The sequence below is a fragment of the Rhincodon typus genome, chromosome 7 (genome assembly GCF_021869965.1).
Source record: "Rhincodon typus isolate 14 chromosome 7, sRhiTyp1.1, whole genome shotgun sequence".
Classification (NCBI taxonomy): domain Eukaryota; kingdom Metazoa; phylum Chordata; class Chondrichthyes; order Orectolobiformes; family Rhincodontidae; genus Rhincodon; species Rhincodon typus.
Window position 1 is genome coordinate 1,344,360 of NC_063338.1, and position 18,025 is coordinate 1,362,384.

At 45.7% G+C, this 18,025-nt stretch overlaps 1 pseudogene; it reads left to right on the plus strand.

Annotated features, from left to right (window-relative positions):
* The first annotated feature begins 431 nt into the window (after nucleotides 1-431).
* On the plus strand, nucleotides 432-611 carry LOC125483597 (annotated as a pseudogene).
* Nucleotides 612-18,025: the final 17,414 nt, after the last annotated feature.

Below are 18,025 nucleotides of genomic sequence, written 5' to 3' on the forward strand. Positions count from 1 at the left end.
CTGGAGGGAAATGCAGTGGTTTTTGTCAAGGTTCGTCCCACACAGCTCCATAACGCGGGACTCTGTGCTGTACTGTCTGTTTCCTGAGATGCACACTGAGACCAACATCAGCTGTGCCTGGAGGACCAAAGTTGCGCTTTGGTCTGCCCGAAACTTGCTGGTCTTCCAGTTGAAAGAGTTGACTCCGACTGAGTGTTGTAGACTGGCACATTCCAAGGTCTAGGACTACGTGTTGAGGGATGCAATAAAGCTTGGGGCAGCTGCCGCCAAGGCGCAGTGGGGAAAGACCACCGTGTAAGGTCCTAATGCCAAAAATATAGAGAAAGACAAATGCCAATGTTTATTTTATTCGCTGTAAGTAACAACAGTATAGATTAGAATGGCTACATTAACTGTGCATGTACATAAAGATTTCAATCTCTGAATAAAGTATATTTTTGCAATAAATAAAAAAAATTCCATTCTTATCAGCTTTAATGTCTGATATTTCCTTTAATTAAGGATCCTATATTAATCTGATTTTTGAAGCAGGGAGTTGAAATAGGGGCTTTCTCCATCCACTCTGCGCATCGTCCTGGTATTGCAATGTTTCCAGGAATGGTGCACCCCTCATTAAACAAATCTTAAAAACAGCTACTTCTGAGGAAGAGTCATCGGACCTGAAACGTTAACTCTGATTTTTTTCTTCACAGATGCTGCCAGACCTGCTGAGCTTTTCCAGCAACTTGTTTTTGTTCCTTAAAAACAGCTTCATTTGTTAGTCTTTGTCAGTGCATGCTTTAACCCGGCTTTCTGCAAATATGCTCGTTCTAAGGTAACTGTTCATCTCTCTTTTTCTGCACGTTCAGCACTTGCTCTCAATGTTATCATCTCATCCCTGGTACATGCCACACCTTCCCACCAACACCATCCCTGAATATCCACACATGGCATCAGAAGTAAAACAAAGTCATCCACCACTCTACCTAATTGCAAACAGCAGTTCAAAAGAAAAGAAGAGATGAAGCTCTCGAAGTATTTAATAGTTTTGAATTTGATGAGGATGACTTGGATGTATTTGATGAGGATGACTTGGATGTATTGAATGAAAGATTTTGAGAACACTGTGTGCCAGGAAAGGATCTGACATATTTAAGGCATATGTTTTTCATTAGGGTGCAAGAGCAACCAGAATCAAAAAGATATGTATGTGACTGCTTTATTTTTCTCAGGTCAAGGCCTGTGAGTTTAACCAGATTACCAATTCACTGACATGGGACACAATTGCGAATGACCAAGTCAGAGGCATTTTAGTCCGAAAGCCAGTTCTCACATTACCCATACCAATAGATATTTGCAGACCTAGCAAAATGAGCCAGAGTTAAATAAAAGCACTACATCAAGATGCTGATTTGCCTGTTCACAAAGTACATTATTGCTCTAAGAATACTACAAGCTTTCCAGCACCTGAGGCAGTTTCTGCTCAGTGACTGGCACAACATCTCTGCCTTTCCTTCGCTTTTTTGCACTTTGATGTCTCAACCAGAGCCTAATAAGACCATAAGGCATAGGAGCAGAAATTAGGCCATTCCGCCTATCGAGTCTGCTCTGCCATTCAATCATGGCTGATAAGTTCCTCAACCCCATTCTCCCTGCAACCCTTGTCCCCTTGATAATCAAGAACCTAGCTATCTCAGTCTTAAATGTACTCAATGACCTGGCCTCCACAGCCCTCTGTGGCAGTGAATTCCATAGATTCACCACTCTCTGGCTGAAGAAGTTTCTCCTTATCTTCCCTTTACTCTAAGGCTGTGCCCTCGGGTCCTAGTCTCTCCTACCAATGGAAGCATCTTCCCAACATCCACTCTGTCCAGGCCATTCAGTATTCTGTAAGTTTCAATTAGATCCCCCCTCATCCTTCTAAACTCCAATGAGTATAGTCCCAGAGTCTTCAAACGTTCCTCATATGTTAAGCTTCTCATTCCTGGGACCATTCTCGTGAACCTCCTCTGAACCCACTCCAGGGCCAGTACATCCTTCCTGAGATATGGGGCCCAAAACTGCACACATCACTCTAAATGTGGCCTGACCAGGGCCTTTTCACTATTACATTCCTGCTTTCATATTCAAATCCCCTCAAAATAAATGCCAACATTGCATTTGCCTTCCTGACTACTGACTCAACCTGCAAGTTTACCTTGAGAGAATCCTGGACTAGAACTCTCAAGTCTCTTTGCACTTCAGACTTCTGAATTTTCTCCCCATTTAGAAAATAGTCCATTCTTTTATTTTTCTTACCAAAGTGCATGACCTCACCCTTTCCCACGTTGTACTCCACCTGCCACTTCTTTGGGTTACTGTGGAAGTGCAATACATCATTGTTCACTGCCACCCTGGTTTTGATGTGAGGACAGTGCAGCATAATGGTTGGCATGGCAAAGCTGTAGGGCTGGGTAATGTTGTGAGATAAAGTTCGTAAATGAAAGAGCTGTGTGGGAAAGTGCAGAAGCTCATGGACTTGACACAGAGTGCAAGGAAGAAAGGAATACTGAGTACAAGAGTCAAGATGTCATGTTGCAGCTTTGTAAGACATTAGTGAGGCCACACTTAGAGTACTGTGCTCAACTCTTTTCACCACAATACAGGAAGGATATGGAGGCTTTGGAGAGGGTGCAGAAGAGGTTTACCAGGATGCTGCTTGGATTACAGGGTATGTGCTATAAGGAGACACTAGAAAAACTCGGGTTATTTTCTCTGGAGCAGCGAAGGCTGAGGGGAGACTTTGTAGAAGTCTATAAAATTATGAGGGGCGGCATGGTGGCTCAGTGGTTAGCACTGCTGCCTCATAGTGCCAGGGATCCAGGTTCAATTCTGTCCTTGGGTGACTGTCTGTGTGAAGTTTGCACATTCTCCCTGTGTCTGTGTGGGTTTCCTCCCGTTTCCTCTCACAGTCCAAAGATGTGCAGGCTAGGTGGATTGGCCATGCTAAATTGCCCATAGTGTTCAGGGATGTGTAGATTAGGTGGGTTTTAGGGATTTTGGTCTGGGTGGGATGCTCTCAGGGTCAATATGGACTTGTTGAGCTAAAGGGCCTGTTTCCACACTGTAGGGATTCTATGATCTATGAGATGCGTAGGTGGAGTTGACAGTCAGAAGCTTTTTCCCAGAGTTGAAATGTCTAATACTAGGGGACATGCATTTAAGATGAGAGAATAAAGTTCAAATGAGATGTTGGGGACAAGTTTTTTCCACAGGGTAGTAGATGTCTGGAATGTGCTGTCAGGGGTGGTTGTGAAGGCAGATATGATAGGGGTGTTTAAGGGGCTTTTAGCCCCATAAGTATATGAATGTGCAAGGAATGGAGGGATATGGATCAAGGGCAAGCAGAAGGGATTAGTTTAATTTGGCATCATGTTTGGCATAACATTGTTGGCCAAAGGACCAGTTCCCGTGATGTACTGTTCTAAGTTCTGAGAAGATGAAAATTCAGGGAAGTCCCTTGATTAACAGACTTAGCCCGCATCTGCCACTGCTAAACATGACTTGTGTTGTCATACAATCTCATATGGATCATAAATGCAGCTTGCAAGTGGAAAATGTCGGCGACCACAATCTGATTGGGAGCATTTAGTTTGCTTTTCTGTCTGAGCACACAGGATCTACACGTGATCAATTTCAGCCCTTAGAGTGGCATTTATCAGGAACATTTGAAGAATAGACTGCAGTCATAATAGGGATAGGCAGCATGACTTTGTGCGGGGAGGTCATGTCTCACAAGTTTGATTGCGATTTTTGAGGAAATGACAAAAATTTAATGAGGGTAGGCCAATGGATGTTACCTACATGGCCTTTACTAAAGTGTTTGAGAACGTCCTTCATGGTAGACTGGTCCAAGAAATTAATTCACATAGGATCCACAGTGAGTTGCTAAATTCACTGCAAAATTGATTTGGTCATACAGGACACAGAGTAGTTCACTGTTGTGGAAGGGTGTTTATCTGACTGAAGTTCTGTGGCCAACGGTCTTCCACAAGGATCAGTGCTGGGACCTCTGTTGTTTTTAACGTATGGATAAATGATTTGGATGAAAATGTAGCTAGTCTGATTAGTAAGTTACAGAGGACAAGAAATTGGGTGGAGTTGTGGATTATGGGGAAGGTTGTCAAAGGATACAGCAGGATATACATCATTTGGAATGTTGTGCAGAGAAATGACATTTGAAGTTAAGTCTGGACAAGTGTGAGGATTTGCATTTTGGGAGGTTCAAATCCATATCTCTCTGAAGTGGCAACACAAGTGAATAAGATGGTAAAGAAAGTATATGGCATGTTTGCTTTTATGAGTCGGAAATTGAGTATAAAATTTAGCAAGTCACCTTGCAGCTATATTAAAGTTTATTAAGGTCACATGTAGAGTATTGTGTGCAGTTCTGGTCGCCATATTATAGGAAGGATGTGAGGCTTTGGAGAGGCTTCAAAAGGGGTTACCAGGGCATTGAGATCCTTCAGAAGCATTTCTCCCTGCGACTCCTGAAACACACACTTGCAGCAATGCGCCGGCATCTCCAGGCACTACAATCAAGCCTACCCCAGCTCACAGCCTCCCTCTCCCAGACCTGCAAAGGACCTCTCCTGTTTTTTATTCTTCGTAGGATCCACAACCTGAACTCACAATTCTACTCAGCTTTACTGGACACTAAAAACCGTAAGTACAGTAAACTTACTGGTGCCTACCACCCAAAATGGGCTTCCTCCACCCCCCAAATCCCCAGCCATACCCAGGACCTTCCCCACAATGTGTCCACCGCCATTGGCCATGAGGCCACTATTGGAGAACCCACAGATGACGTCACATCCGCCACCGCCGGGTTCCCCACTTCCGGGACAGCGAACACCATCGCTGCTGTTGCCACCGACACTGAAGTCGCGACCACCCTCACTGCTACTGCCCCGCTTACCTCACTCCTCCTACCGCCGACGCCGCTCCGCCCATCACCGACGCGGGCGCAACTCCGCCCACACCGACGCAACTCCGCCCACAGCCGACGCCGACGTCGCTCCGAGCACTGCCTCCACAGCCAGCAGCTCCAGAGGAGACAGCAGCACCCAGCCCTGCCCAGTCTTCACCATCTCCCCAGACCTACCCCTTACTGAGGACGAACGGTCAGTCCTCAGTAAAGGGCTCACCTTTGTCCCCCTCCACCCACAGATCAACGAATACCGCTCACGCTTGGACATAGAGCAGTTTTTCCGCCACCTCTGCCTCCACGCTTACTTCTTCAACCGTGAACCTAACCCTCCCCCTACTGACCCCTTCTCCCGCTTCCAACACACCCCCTCCTCCTGGACACCACCCCAAGGCCTCCTACCCTCCCTCGACCTCTTCATCTCCATCTGCCGTTGACACATCAATCACCTCAACCTCTCCACCCCTCTCACCCACTCCAACCTCTCCCCCACAGAACGTGCAGCCCTCCGCTCCAATCCCAACCTCACCATAAAACCCGCGGACAAGGGAGCTGCAGTTGTAGTATGGCGCACTGACCTCTACATCGCCAAGGCCAGACGCCAACACTCCGACACCTCCTCCTACCGCCCCCTTGATCATGACCCCACCCCTGAGCACCAAACCATCATCTCCCAAACCATTCACAACCTCATCAGCTCAGGTGACCTCCCACCCACAGCCTCCAACCTCATCATTCCCCAATCTCGCACTGCCCGCTTCTATCTCCTTCCCAAAATCCACAAACCTGAATGCCCTGGTCGACTCATTGTCTCCGCCTGCTCCTGCCCCACCGAACTGATCTCCAACTATCTGGACTCCATTTTCTCCCCCTTGGTCCAGGAACTCCCTACCTATGTCCGTGACACCACCCACGCCCTCCACCTCCTCCAGAACTTCCAATTCCCCAGTCCCCAACACCTCATCTTTACCATGGACGTCCAGTCCCTCTACACCTGCATTCCCCATGCAGATGGCCTTAAGGCCCTCCGCTTCTTCCTGTCCCGCAGGCCCGACCAGTCCCCTTCCACTGACACCCTCATCCGCTTAGCCAAACTCGTCCTCACCCTCAACAACTTCTCTTTCAATTCCTCCCACTTCCTACAGACAAAGGGGGTAGCCATGGGTACCCGCATGGGCCCAAGCTACGCCTGCCTCTTTGTAGGTTACGTGGAACAATCCGTCTTCCGTACCTACACCGGCCCTAAACCCCACCTCTTCCTCCGTTACATTTATGACTGTATCGGTGCTGCCTTGTGCTCCCACGAGGAGCTCGAACAGTTCATCCACTTCACTAACACCTTCCACCCCAACCTTAAGTTTACCTGGATCATCTCTAACACCTCTCTCCCCTTCCTGGACCTCTCTGTCTCCATATCCGGCAACCACCTCGAAACCGATATTCATTTCAAGCCCACCAACTCCCACAGCTACCTAGAATACTCCTCCTCCCACCCACCTTCCTGCAAAAATACTATCCCCTATTCCCAATTCCTTCGCCTCCGCCGCATCTGCTCCCAGGATGAGGCATTCCACTCCCGTACATCTCAGTTGTCCTCGTTTTTCAAGGACCGTAACTTCCCCCCCTCAGTGGTCGAGAACGCCCTCAACCGTGTCTCCACATCTCCCGCAACTCAACCCTCACACCCCGTCCATGCAATAAGAACCAAAAAAGAATCCGCCTCGTCCTCACGTACCACCCCACCAAGCTCCGGATCCAACGCATCATCCTCTGACACTTCCGCCATCTGCAATCCGACCCCACCACCAAAGACATCTTTCCCTCCCCACCCTTATCTGCTTTCTGGAGGGACCACTCTCTCCGTGACTCCCCTGTCCGCTCCACCACACCCGGCACTTTTCCCTGCAACTGCAGGAAGTGCTACACCTGCCCCCATACCTCCTCCCTCACCCCCATCCCAGGCCCCAAGAAGATTTTCCACATCAAGCAGATGTTCACCTGCACATCTGCCAATGTGGTATACTGCATCCGCTGTACCCGGTGTGGCTTCCTCTACATCGGGGAAACCAAGCGGAGGCTCGGGGACCGCTTTGCAGAACACCTACGCTCCGTTCGCAATAAACAACTGCACCTCCCAGTCGCGAACCATTTCAACTCCCCCTTCCATTCCTCAGACGACATGTCCATCCTGGGCCTCCTGCAGTGCCACAACGATGCCACCCGAAGGTCGCAGGAACAGCAACTCATATTCTGCTTGGGAACCCTGCAGCCCAATGGTATCAATGTGGATTTCACAAACTTCAAAATCTCCCCTCCCCCTACCGCATCCCAAAACCAGTCCAGCTCGTCCCTGCCTCCCTAACCTGTTCTTCCTCCCACCTATCCCCTCCTCCCACCTCAAGCCACACCTCCATCTCCTACCGACTAACCTCATCCCGCCCCCTTGACCTGTCCGTCCTCCCTGGACTGACCTATCCTCTCCCTAACTCCCCACCTACACTCACCTTTACTGGCCCCATCCCCGCCTCTTCGACCTGTTTGTTTCCTCTCCACCTATCCTCTCCTCTATCCATCTTCTATCCGCCTCCCACTCTCTCCCTATTTATTTCAGAACCCCCTTCCCCTCCCCCTTTTCTGATGAAGGGTCTAGGCCCGAAACGTCAGCCTCTCTACGCCTATGACGCTGCTTGGCCTGCTGTGTTCATCCAGCCCTGTACCTTGCTGTCTCGGGTTACCAGGATGTTGCCTGGGCTGGAGTGTATTAGTTATCAGGACAGGTTGGACAAACTTGTTATCTTTTCACTAGAGCACTGGAGGATGAAGGGTGACTTTATAGAAGCATATAACACTTTGAAAGGTGTGGGTAAGGTGTACAGTCAGAGCTTTTTCTCCCAGGGTGGAAATGTCAACTTCTAAGGGGCATAGGTTTAAGATGAGAATGGTAATGTTTAAAGAAGATGTGCGAGGCAAAGTTTTAATTCTGAGAGTTCTCAGTGCCTGGAAAGTGCTGCCAAGCGAGGTGGTAGAAGCAGATGCAATAGCTTTGTTTAGGAGGAATTTAATCAGGCATGTGAACAGGCGCAGAATAGAGGGAGATTGACCATGGAAAAAATTAGATAAGAATGGCATGGTGGGCCAAAGAACCACATCCTCTGCTGTACTGGATTGTCAGTGGCATTGCTAGCTGGGAAAATATTTATTGCACGTCTCTAAGTACCCCTGAGAAAGCTGTGGTGAGCTGCCATTGTGAACCATTGCAGTCCATGTGTTGTAGGTTGACTCACAATGCCCTTATGGAGGGAAATCTATGATTGTGACACAGTAACAGTGAGGGAACGGTGATGTATTTCTAAATCAGGATGGTTGGTGGCTTGGCGGGAAACTTACAGCTGGTAGTGTTCCGATATACCTGCTGCTGTTGTCGTTCCAGATTGAAGAGGTTGTGGGTTTAAAAGGTGCTGTCTAAGGACCTTCCACCAGTTCTCCATTTCTTGGTCTCACTGTGTCTCTGCCTTGCTGTGGCCATGGAATCTCCTTCATGCAAAATTGATGGATAAAATATTCCTAAGCAGGGAAATCAGGAAGAATGGAAGACATGCTGTAATTCGGTAAAACTTGTCACATATTGTCCATCCAGAAGTATAGAATTTCGCTTTCATGGTACACTGCCTCAGGATATGTTCAACCTTGATATCTATTTCATTAGTGAGATGAGGTATTTTTTTCAAACATCTCAGGGCTCACATTGTTCCTACGACAACCACTATGATTCCATCCATGCAATTTTTTTGTTTCAGCCACGAAATGGTCACAACTTGATCAAAAGAGAAAGTGACCATCAACTAGCTTGAACTGTCAGTTGCTAAATAAATTAAGACAGAGGTGAATGTATTTGTAGGGGTACTGGACAGAAGACTAAATAGAAAATTAGACTAGAATTCATACAATGTCTTGTTTGTTGTATTTATTATGAGATCTGTCACTGCTATGGACACCAGGTAAAGATCTGAAGACACTGCATTCCCCCCTGGACAGCAGCACAATGGTCACGAGGTTTCATAGCAGATCAGGAAAATGCAATCAGGGATATAGCACATGACTCATCCCAAACATTTGTTGGATTTAAAACTTTCCTTTGATTGTTATCCACAAAATGAAAGATTATATTGTTTCCAATAAACAAGTATCTATTCGGAGTTGAAACATGTCTGTGGAGAATTAAAGGAACTATAATTGTAAAGGTGTGCCGACACATTACCAGGCACTAACTAACAAATAAAGGGCCATCGAGTCATCATAGAATCCCGACTGTGTGGAAGCAGGCCATTTGGCTCATCGAGTCCACACCAACGCTCCAAAAAGCATTCCATCCAGACCCACCCCTACCCTAGCCCTGCATTTTGCACCCTAGAGAGTAGAGGCAATTTGGCATAGCCAATCCACCTAACCTGCACAACTTTGGACTGTGGGAGGAAACCAGAGCAACTGGAGGAAACCCATGCAGACACAGAGAGAATGTGCAAACTCCACACAGACAGTCGCCCGAGGCTAGAATCAAACCCAGGCTTCCGCTGCTGTGACACAGCAGTGCTGACCACTGTACCACCATGTCACCTCAAGAGATCTATGTATAATTTTCTGAATTATACAGCTTTTCACACTAAATGATGGCAATTCAGCGTGCTCAACAAAGGATTCACCTCCAGCTCAGATTCCCACAGTCAGCCCATTGTTTTAGTCTATTCTACTGAACCGAAAACACCCTCTCTGAAATGAGAGGCAGATTTATCATTTCACATTCAGCTGACTCTGAGTAACTTTTAACTCACAACATTAATTCCTTGTTTATCTCTACAGATGCCAGACCTGAGGAGTTTCCACACCACTTCCTGGTTTTAGTTTGATCTGCAGTATCCACAGTATTTTACTTCTCTTTCTGTTCTTGACTTTAGTTTGCAATCTCATACAATTGCCTCCAATCAGTTACTTTTTATATTTCCTACATATTCATCCCGCTTCAAAAAGATATTGATGAAATTTCATGGAGTTGAAACAATCATTGTGTTTATTTCCACCTGCCTGATCTGATGAGTATTTCCAGCATTCTCGTTCCTATAGTTGGACCTTTATTGATTTCCAACGTGTCATGACATCAGTCTAAAGAAAGATTTCCAGAATCAGCAAAAGATTACTGCAGAATCATTCAGGAGTCTCTGGAAAGTTGATGTTCTCTCTGTTCTGGAACTGTCTGTTGCAAGTACATTGACAGACATTTCACATTCATTCCGTCAGATCAATGCTAGTATTGATTGAGTTCAAATTCCATCATTGATCAGACCGATTTTCAGATATTTTTCACGCCTGATCTACATCAGTGTATTAGGATCTTAACATTATTGGTGCTTGTGTATCAGCTTTGAGTCCAAGGTCATTGGACATACATTGCATAAAACTTCTTCCTCACATCCTCCCTGTGGAACTTCCCCAAACCAATATAACTCACATGTAACTCTTTTATGGTCAGCTAAATGAAACAGCTTTATTTTATCTATCTCGTCTGAACCGATCGTAAACTATTGCTACTACTGTCAAATCTCTATTCTATGCCAATTTCTATCAACCTCCAAACCAACCCGTTAAATCTCCTCTGGCCCCAGTCAGGGACCCTGTCATCTTAGAATCCCTTTACGGTGTAGGAAGCAGGCCATTCGGCCATTCGGCCCAACAATTCCACACCAATCCTCCGAAGAGCAGTCTACCCAGACACACCCCCTACCCTATCTCTGTAACCCTGCATTTCCCATGGCTAACACACCTATCATACACATCCCTGAAAACTCTGAGTAATCTAGCATGACCAATCCACCCAACCTGCGCATCTTTGGACTGTGGGAGGAAACTGGTGCATCTGGAGGAAACCCCTGCAGACACGGGGGTAACATGCAAACTCCTTCTGAATGTGTGGGTGATCTCTAGTTTGCACAGACCCAGATGCTCTGTGTTCCTGTGTGTGATGTCATCACGCAGCAACAATTGCATGGTGATGTCACCCACTCCCCATGGAGTTTCTCAACTTTAAGGTTTTTCTCTGAGTCCAGTGTTTCTGATAGCTTTCCAATTGAAGGCTTAACCTGGATCTTTTCAGAATTTAAAACAAAGTGGAATCCTTTCAGGGGTGAGTATTTTTCAGTTTTCATCTACAATGTCATGCTTTTTGTGTTGTGCCCTGTTCCATGTGTAAAGTTCCATGTCTCTAGGACTGCGTTGGCTCCTTTACTGTTGATCTGAATCTACATCCATTCATTGCTCTGTTTCACCTCTGCAGTTCCTGATCATCACATTGTCATTGCCTATCTTCCACTGTCTCGAATAATGAGTATTTTAGCTCAGTTAGGTATTCAACTGTTGCCTATGCCAACCATGTCTAATTGAGTTTTCCACCACTGCCCATGTGCTGCTAATTTATAATTTTTATCTTTCCTCAGTTCGTTTACAGTCAGGAATTCTTTTTCCCTGCACTTTGCTCTGTTTCTCTTCCACTTCCGAGTTTACAGTGATGATAAAATATTGCACTGTTTTTATTCCCTGTCTGAAACATGAACCATGTTTTTTGTCTCCACAGATACTGCCCAACTTCAAGCATTTCCAACATTTTCTTTTTTTAAGACAGACTTCCAGCAGCTGCAGAATTTCCGTATTATTTTGTTACAGGCATTGCTCCCAGAACTGACTCTAACACAGACGGGGCTAAACAGAGCCAGTTAGTATCAGGATGAATACTGGTTGCAGAAGTTGATCCCCAGGCTCCGCTGTTGGTCCATTTACACCAAGTCACAAAATCATTGAATGATTACCATATAGAGTTAGATTACTGAATCCATTGCCTCATCTTCTCGCATCAGTTCCAGCAGCTAAATTCTCATGATGATTAGGTTGAGCAATTAGACTCTAGGCAAGATCATATTGAATGGCAAGATTGTAGGGAAGATCAGATTAAGTAGGCAGGTTCTTGGATAGATTAGGTCAAGCAGGTAGTTTCCAGGGAAGATCAGGTTGATTCCAGAGAAGATCACTTTTGCAGGTAGATTCCAGGGAAGAACGGATGGAGCAGGTAGATTCTCGCGAAGATTAGTTTGCTAAACAGACACTGTCCATGCAATGCACATTGTATCAGCAACAAATTAGATGATTTGAAGCTGTTTTCTTCATTCATACTTGTAAATCTGTATTCTTGGAATTTGGGATTCACTGGCAAGGCCAGCAGATGTTACCATTTCCTAGAAGATTATAAGGTCAAAGGGTTTTTTTCAGGAGTGAGTGCGGTGGACCACAACTGTTCACGTGATACATTCATGATCGGGGGGAACATCGCCTCTAATAAAGTTGGCGGCGTTAACACATACGGGCCTTTCACCGACAGAGGCCCAGTTTCCGTTTTGCACCGGGGGCTGGAGTTCCGTTGATGTCTGGCCGCCTACACCGCGTGTTTATGAAACTTCCCAGTCCTCAAATGCACCACTTCTGTCCGCTATAAACTCCCACTTTATAACCAACCCCTCTCACCAAAACCTCGCTGTCGCCATTTTTCACAGGCGCTGTACCTCAGCAGACGGCTAATGATCACGTGTTTCTGTCCCTCGCTCACTCCGATTGGTTTAAGGGCAAACCCGTCCCCCTTCCCATTTGGAGATAGTAGGAACTGCCGATGTTGGAGAATCTGAGATAACAAGGTGTAGAGCTGGATGAACACAGCAGGCCAAGCAGCATCAGCGGAGCAGGAAAACAGACGTTTCGGGCCTAGACCCTTCTTCAGAAATAGTCCAGACCCAAAACGACAGCTTTCCTGCTCCTCTGATGCTGCTTGGCCTGCTGTGTTCATCCAGCTCTACACCTCGTTATCTCAGCCTGAACTGCTGATTTGTCCCAGCGATTTTTTTTGTTTGGTTCATTGGAGCTGGTGCTGGAGGGTCAACTCCGTGTGTCTGGGGCTCAATCTCTCTGAACATCCCAGGTCAGGGATCAGCACCTTTACTGTCCCCCGGACAAGGATCAGCACCTTTAATATCACCGGGACACAGATCAGCACCTTTACCGTCCCCGGAACAGGGATCAGCATCTTTACTGTCCCCAGGGCAGGGATCAGCATCTTTACTTTCCCCAGAGTAGCCGTCAGCACCTTTACTGTCCCTAAGACAAGGATCAGCATCTTTACTGTCTCCAAGATAAAGATCAGCACCTCTACTGTCCCCAGTACAAGGATCACCATCTTTACTGTACCAGGAGAGGGATCAGCCTCTTTCCTGTCCCCAGGACAGTGATCAGCACTGTTGATGTCCCCAAGACAAGGATCAGCACCTTTACTGTCCCCCGGACAGGGATCAGTATCTTTACTGTCACCAGGGCAGTGATCAGCACCTTTACTGTGCCCAGGGCAGGGATCAGCACGCTTTTCTGTGCGCAGGTCAGATTCTACATCTTTCATACCCAAGACAGGATAATCACCTTTATTTTGCAGGCAAAATTTCTACATTGGACTCTGGATGTAAAGATTTCTGTTTAAAAGTGCCCTGACTGAGTACTTGATATTGAGGTTTTTATTGTTGAACGGGTGGCAGTCACTGATATCTCACTCTTTCACAGCTCCATGTATTCCTCATTTGGATGGCTAATTTGGGGCCACAGACAGCCAAAAATCAAGATTTACAGCTGCTGGAAATCTGGTGTCAAAACAGAAAATGTTGGAAAGACTCAACAGGGCAGTTTTCAGAGAGAAAAATTTATTGAAAAGTTTGTGTTGCTATCCTTTTATCTGAACTGGATGATATCAGTATTAAATAGTTTATAAAGTAGAACTGTGTCCCAGAAAGAGAGGAGCAGGCTTGATGGCAAATGGCCAATTCCTACCCCTAAATATGATGTGGAGTTGCCAATGTTGGCCTGGGGTGGACAATGTCAGAAGTCGCATAACACCAGGTTATAGTCCAACAGGTTTATTTGAAATCAAACTTTCAGAGAGCTGCTCCTTCTTCAGGTGGAGTCACCTGATGAAGGGAGAGCAGTCTAAAAGTTTCTGATGTCAAATAAACCCGTTGGACTACAACTTGGCATCACGTGACTTCTGACTTTGCTCCGAACCAGCATGCTTGTATAAAAGAATAATGGTTTTGCAAGCAGTTTGGAGGCCGGAGTGACTAAATGACAAAGCGGGTGATGGTACAAGGCAACATTGTCTATAATGAGAATAAACAAATGGGACAGGAGGAGAAGCAAAAGGCAGGCCCAGAGGAGGCAAAATGTGAACCGCAGTGCCAGTACCTACTCTCTGACAGAATGGGTAACACAATTATTGCCCCTGACATTTTAGTCATGAATGTTGAGTGTGGAAATGTCACCAGAGTGACCAGGTGTCCTTGGACATATATGACAGAACATGTCAGAAGATTCAGCAGCCAAATGGCAAATGGTAGGTTAGCTTTTATTTCAAAGGGGTTTGAAGAATGAGTGAACTCCACTGGAGTACTGTGAGCAGTTTCCGATGAGTGGACTGACATAATCTAGAGTGAATGTAACAAAGGTTCTCCAGACTGGTTCCTGGGAAGTGGGGATTTCTGAGGAGGAGAAATTGAGTAAACTGGGCTGATACTACGTGGGATAAAAATCAAAGTCACCATTGTGCTACTGGACAATGGGCTGTCTCTCATTAGAAAAAGACAAATGGTGGTGGCTAATCTGAGGGTCAAGCAAGGGGAGAAGTCGAGAAAGATAATGCTTTATGGTCACCTTAGCTGAAGGAATTCAACCCAGACTGTCGGTACTACTCCACATCATAAATCAGCCGGCCAGCCAACTCAAATAACCGACACCAACCTGTGGGATATAGAGGTGATCGAATTGAATTATCTTTTTTAGGAAGATGCTTGACAGGAACAATGCTGAGCAAATGTTTCCTCTGGCTCGGGAATCTAGGACATATGGGGGTAACAGTCTCAGAATAAGGGTGTGACCATTTCAGATTGAGGTGAGGAGCAATTTCTTCATTCACACAGCTGTAAATCTGTGGAATTCTTAGCCACCTACAGTTTCCAAATCAGACATTGATATATTTTTGTACATCGGAAATGGGAGAAATTGGGATAGTCTGAGAAAGTTGAACCGAGGTAGGAACAACAAGCTTGAAGGGCTGATGGATGTTTCCTGCTTCTCTTTCTACTATGCATTAAACCTCAGTCTGGATCCCTCTTGCTGTTGCATGTGGGAAGTCAATCTTTCCTGAGAAATCACTAAGATATGAGCCTACAAAATCACGCCCTAGATTAATTCCGCCCTCGGGTGACTGACTGTGTAGAGTTTGCACATTCTCCCCTTGTCTGCATGAGTTTCCTCTGGGTGCTTCGGTTTCCTACCACAATCCAAAGATGTGCAGACTAGGTGGATTGGCCATGCTAAATTGCCCGGACAGTTCAGGGATGTGTAGATTAGGTGGTTATAGGGGGATGGGTCTGGGTGGGATGCTCCAAGAGTTGGTGTGGACTTGTTGGGCTGAAGGGCCTCTTTCCACAATGTAGAGATTCTATGATCATTCTATGATACCGTTTGCAACTTAGGGTTAAATGTGGGCAGTTTCTTTTTAAAGATGTGAGTGTATTCAGTGTTATCCAGCAGTTCAGTTCTAATTGGGAGGGTGACTTCACAAAACAAGGAACAAATATGCGGCAGGTCAGTCAGTGATTCACTGCAAATTAGCACTAATGAATGGCCCCTGTGAATAGAGGGTCACAAAATCCATCACGTCAGTCCAGAATAGAAACCAAAAGAACTGCGGGTGCTGTAAACCAGGAACTAAAACAAAGTTACTGGAAAAGCTCAGCAGGTCTAGCAGCATCTATGAAGGAAAAAACAGAGTTAACGTTTCAGGCCAGGTGAACTGATGGTGGTTGGGAAAACATCAGTTCATATGCAGAAAAATGGGGAGAGGGGATTGGGTATGGAGTAAACAATAGGATAGAGCCTAAAGAGAGAAGAGCAGTTGGATAGACAAAGACTTGATAACGATCAGGCTGGGAGGGTGAATAGTTGTTAATGGGAACTATTAGTGACAACAACAGGTGGTGTGTGATGGCAGGCTATGTGGTAACACGGCCTGGTGTGTGGGGTATGGGGGCTAGGACATGGGAGAGTTTAGGCCCTAAAGTTATTGAATTTGATATTGAGTCCAGAGGGCTGCAGGGTCCCCAGGCAGAAAATGAGGTGTTGTTCTTGTGTTGTTTTTTAGTCCAGAATAGAAATTCACAAAAGGCACAAGACAGCAGGAACAAGGCAAAACACTACAGCGTGAGCAGAAATGGCAGGGCAGTGAGACTGTTTGAATTGCGGCTACCACAGGCAATGACTCCTTCTCTGATTTTTGCCCAGTGTCTGTCTAATTCACTTTCTGTTATGTCAGAGTTCCCACACGAGAGTTAATGTTTAGAAACTAGACATGAACCAAAGTTGTTGATCTCAGTGTGAGGACAAACTGGTGTTCAATATTAGGTCACTGAACTCACTTCAATGAGTTCACTCGTGAATTTATTTTCTCCCACTCTTTCAAAAAAAAAATTGTGAAAAAGAAGGGCTGAAATCTACCAATAGACCACATAGGAGAAGTGTTTGATATTTTCACTGTCAACTCTGCAGATGGATTATCAGTTCATTCAGTCAACAACAGAAATGAGAGGGGGTTCATTAGGGTGGATTTAGTTACTCACTGTCTCCAAGAGTGAGAAAGACTAAGTTGGGAAAGAGGGAGAGCAGCAGTAGAAAAAGTGGTGCAGAGAGAGCAACAAACACAGCAGACAAAGGATAAAAACCAAACACTGGAGAAACTCGTAACTGCAGATGCTGGAGAATCTGAGATAACAAGATGTAGAGCTGGATGAACACAGCAGGCCAAGCAGCATCATAGGAGCAGGAAGGCTGACATTTCGGGCCTAGACCCTTCATCAGAAATGGGGGAGGGGAAGGGGGTTCTGAAATAAATAGGGAGAGAGAGAGGGGAGGCAGATAGAAGATGAGTTGCAGTGGGAGAGAGATCCCGAGGTTTGTCCGGAGGGAGGAGGGTAACATTTTTAGGCTAGACATCCTTAGAAGAGGCTTCGCAGTGGGGTTAAAATTGTATCAGAGATAGTAGGAACTGCAGATGCTGAAGAATCTCAGCAGGATTAGCAGTATTTACAAAAAGCAAAACAGAGTTAAGGATTCGATTCCAGTAACCCTTCAGAGAAGCATTTTGATGTCTGATTCCTATGAATGACCAAAGTGTCTTTTGTCCTGTCCCCACCTCTAATCCTGATCTTTTGTGCTGTTCCCCTGACCTTCTGCAGCACTGACATCTCCTCTAAACTCCCTCCTTCTTGTACTTTGCTCAACCAGACTACTCAGAATGTCGTCTCTCTCTATGCTAATTTATTTAATTCTATCACAGACCTTCTCCCTGATTTCTACTTCAATATTATCTCTCTCACGAATGAGCAGATGCAAAGTATTCATTTAGAACCCTACCTGTGTCCCCTGGCTCCACACACAAATTACTGCTGCAGTCCTTAATGGGCTTTACTCTTTCCCTTGTTATCCTTTAACCATCAATGTACCTGCAAAACAATTGACTATTTTCCTTTATTTTACCTGCCTGTATCCATTCAGCCCCACTTTTAGCTCTCCTTGTCTCCCCTCTTAAGTTCCCTCTTGTACATTTACTTGAAAGTATCTGCTCCCAGTGCACTCTGGTTAAATCATATGTGATCTCACTAAAATCCTTCAGTTTATAACTTTGATTTCAGGCCCTTCTTTGTCCTTTTCCACACAAGCATGAATCTAAAAAAGTTACAATAACTATCTGCAATATACTCCCCGACTGACACTTCAACCACTTGCCTAGCTTTGTTGCCTAAAGTGAAGTCCAGGACCACCCTTGCCCTTGTTTGGACTTCAACGTATTGGCTTAAAAAATATCCTGGATGTATTTTAAAAATTCCTCTATACATTTCACACTTTGATGACCACCTAGGAAGTTGAAGGCCCCTGATATTATGAACCTATTTT